Genomic DNA, 3,045 nt, shown 5'->3' with positions numbered 1-3,045 from the left:
TGCGGTGCACCGCATCCGCGGTGATACTGACACGTCTGCGGAGCATATCGTCGGTGAGCCGGCGGTAAAACGCCGGTTCAATATCAAAATCCTATCGCGGTGCTCTTCGGTGAGTGTCGAGGTGGGCCGACAATTTTACTTTGAACAAATTAGAGTGCTCAAAGCGGGCTCAAAATGCCGCTTGAATATTTCGTGCATGGAATAATAGAATATGATCTCGGTTCTATTTTGTTGGTTTTCAGAACTCCGAGGTAATGATTAATAGGGATAACTGGGGGCATTCGTATTGCGACGTTAGAGGTGAAATTCTTGGATCGTCGCAAGACGAACATCAGCGAAAGCATTTGCCAAAGGTGTTTTCATCAATCAAGAACGAAAGTTAGAGGTTCGAAGGCGATTAGATACCGCCCTAGTTCTAACCGTAAATATGTCATCTAGCGATCCGCCGACGTTACTACAATGGCTCGGCGGGCAGCTTCCGGGAAACCAAAGATTTTGGACTCCGGGGGGAGTATGGTTGCAAAGCTGAAACTTAAAGGGAATTGACGGAAGGGCACCACCAGGAGTGGAGCCTGCGGCTTAATTTGACTCAACACGGGAAATCTCACCAGGCCCGGACACCGGAAGGATTGACAGATTAACAGCTCTTTCTTGATTCGGTGGGGTGGTGGTGCATGGCCGTTCTTAGTTTGGTGGAGCGATTTGTCTGGTTAATTCCGGTAACGAACGAGGCTCTAGCCTGCTAAATAGGCGTCGTCATTCAAGGTGTGCGCGACTCTCGGGGAGCGCAACTCACTGGGCGACGTATTAAAATTCTTCTTAGAGGGACCGGGCGGCTTCGAGCCGCACGAGATTGAGCAATAACAGGTCTGTGAATGCCCTTAGATGTCCTGGGCCGCACGCGCGCTACACTGAAGGAATCAACATGTTCTCCCTGGCCTAGAGGCCCGGGCAACCCGTTGAAACTCCTTCGTGCTGGGGATTGGGGTTTGCAATTATCCCCCATAAACGAGGAATTCCTAGTAAGCGCGAGTCATAAGCTCGCGTTGATTACGTCCCTGCCCTTTGTACACACCGCCCGTCGCTACTACCGATTGAATGATTTAGTGAGGTCTTCGGACCGACACGCGGTGGCCTCACGGCCGTCGGCGTTGCTGGGAAGTTGACCAAACTTGATCATTTAGAGGAAGTAAAAGTCGTAACAAGGTTTCCGTAGGGGAACCTGCGGAAGGATCATTAACGTTGGTTTTTTCTTTTTTGTTTTGTTGTTGTCAAAGACTCGCAAAAAAAAGAAAAAAAATACAAAAAACACGTGAATGATACGAATCAAAATCGAATCCGAGACGGTTGACTCTCTCTCGTCGATTCGCGACGTGTGCGTTGCGACACGCTTTGATTAGCGTTCGCTATCGCCTATTGATACTTTGAAATAATATTTTATAATTTTTGTGTACAACCACGCAAATAAAAGAGATTTTCTTTCTTTTCATTTGTCGTACACGTTAATGATAAGTATTATTTTCAAATTTTTTTTGTTTAATTTTTTCGCACCTTTTATATTTTCTCATACAAAAACACACACAAAAACAAAACGATTACCCTGAACGGTGGATCACTTGGCTCGCGGGTCGATGAAGAACGCAGTTAACTGCGCGTCATAGTGTGAACTGCAGGACACATTTGAACATCGACATTTCGAACGCACATTGCGGTCCGTGGAGAAATATCCAGGACCACTCCTGTCTGAGGGCCGGCTGCATAAAAACAAAAAGCCACACTGTTCGCGTGACGAGCGGCGATCGCTGCGACTCCGGTCGTAGCGCCGCATCTCTGTCGCGCGTGCAATTGACGGTTTCGCTAGGCCGCCGAGCGGCCGAACGATCCGTTCGAATATATGTTCGATTACGACTCGTCATCCGTATTGGCCGTGTTAAGCCACGTCTATTACGATACTTTTGTCGCACAAATAAATTCTCCCCGCCGCACCGTGTCTCCCGCGGCACGGGTGCGCGTCGAGTCTTTACGCAACGACAACGACAACGACGACAACGACGTTCGCGTTTACGCGTCGCGCGTGTTTGCTCGCATCGTCCCGGTCCCGCATGGCGAATCGCGCGACGGTCGGCGCCGGTGCGCGCGTCGACGTGTCTCGACGCTGTCGTTGAAAGTTGTCGCGTTCGGCTCAGTTTCTCTTACTCTCGCGAGAGGAAGCGAAACGCGCGCGCCCGCTGCCTCTAGCGGTTGCGCCCCAGTGTGTGCGTGCGGTGTTTGTGCAATTGTAGTGTGTACGAAATTATTGTGACGTGTGTTCTTAAAACGGACGGAACGATGCCGTCGTTAACGAACAACAACAGAAGAACCGCTTGGTGGTGTGCGATTGATTGATTTCGCGCAACGCGACATCTATGTGTCGCCACCACCACGCTGTTCGCAAGGTGCCGCGCCGCTTTCGTGCGAGCGCATATAATGTAGGGCGGACTCGACGTCCGGAGGGCGCGTGGCGTCGTCGACGCGCTTGTAAAAATAGCGTGTCGCGTACGCCCGTTGCGCCGACGGATATCGCGTCTGCCTCACACCTTTTTATCGTTGGCCTCAGATCAGGGAGGATCACCCGCCGAATTTAAGCATATTAGTAAGCGGAGGAAAAGAAACTAACCAGGATTCCCCTTAGTAGCTGCGAGCGAACAGGGATGAGCCCAGCACTGAATCCCGCGGTCGTCTCGGTCGCGGGAGATGTGGTGTTCGGGAGGTTCCGCTTTCTCGCGGACTCCGCTACCGTCCAAGTTCGTCTTGAACGGGGCCGTTTTCCCGCAGAGGGTGCCAGGCCCGTAGCGACGGGGCGAGTCCTGCGAGAGGGACACTCCTAAGAGTCGGGTTGCTTGAGAGTGCAGCCCTAAGTGGGTGGTAAACTCCATCTAAGGCTAAATATCACCGCGAGACCGATAGCGAACAAGTACCGTGAGGGAAAGTTGAAAAGAACTTTGAAGAGAGAGTTCAAGAGTACGTGAAACCGTTCAGGGGTAAACCTGCGAAACTCGAATGAAC

The 3,045-nt window shown here is 51.3% G+C and overlaps 2 non-coding genes across 2 annotated transcripts in view; both read left to right on the top strand.

Annotated features, from left to right (window-relative positions):
- Window positions 1–1,596: 1,596 nt before the first annotated feature.
- Window positions 1,597–1,753, top strand: LOC123719823. Its single transcript, XR_006755913.1, has one exon. It is a non-coding gene; the product is annotated as a 5.8S ribosomal RNA (ribosomal RNA).
- Window positions 1,754–2,587: 834 nt separating this feature from the next.
- The window catches only part of LOC123719819, a 3,952-nt gene continuing 3,494 nt past the window's right edge, over window positions 2,588–3,045 (top strand). The window contains exon 1 of the ribosomal RNA XR_006755910.1: window positions 2,588–3,045. This exon is cut by the window's right edge and continues 3,494 nt beyond it. This is a non-coding gene — a ribosomal RNA (large subunit ribosomal RNA).

Source organism: Pieris brassicae, unplaced genomic scaffold, assembly GCF_905147105.1.
Source record: "Pieris brassicae unplaced genomic scaffold, ilPieBrab1.1, whole genome shotgun sequence".
Classification (NCBI taxonomy): Eukaryota; Metazoa; Arthropoda; class Insecta; order Lepidoptera; family Pieridae; genus Pieris; species Pieris brassicae.
The sequence above is the reverse complement of the archived record's forward strand: the minus strand, read 5'-3'. Positions and strand labels throughout refer to the sequence as shown.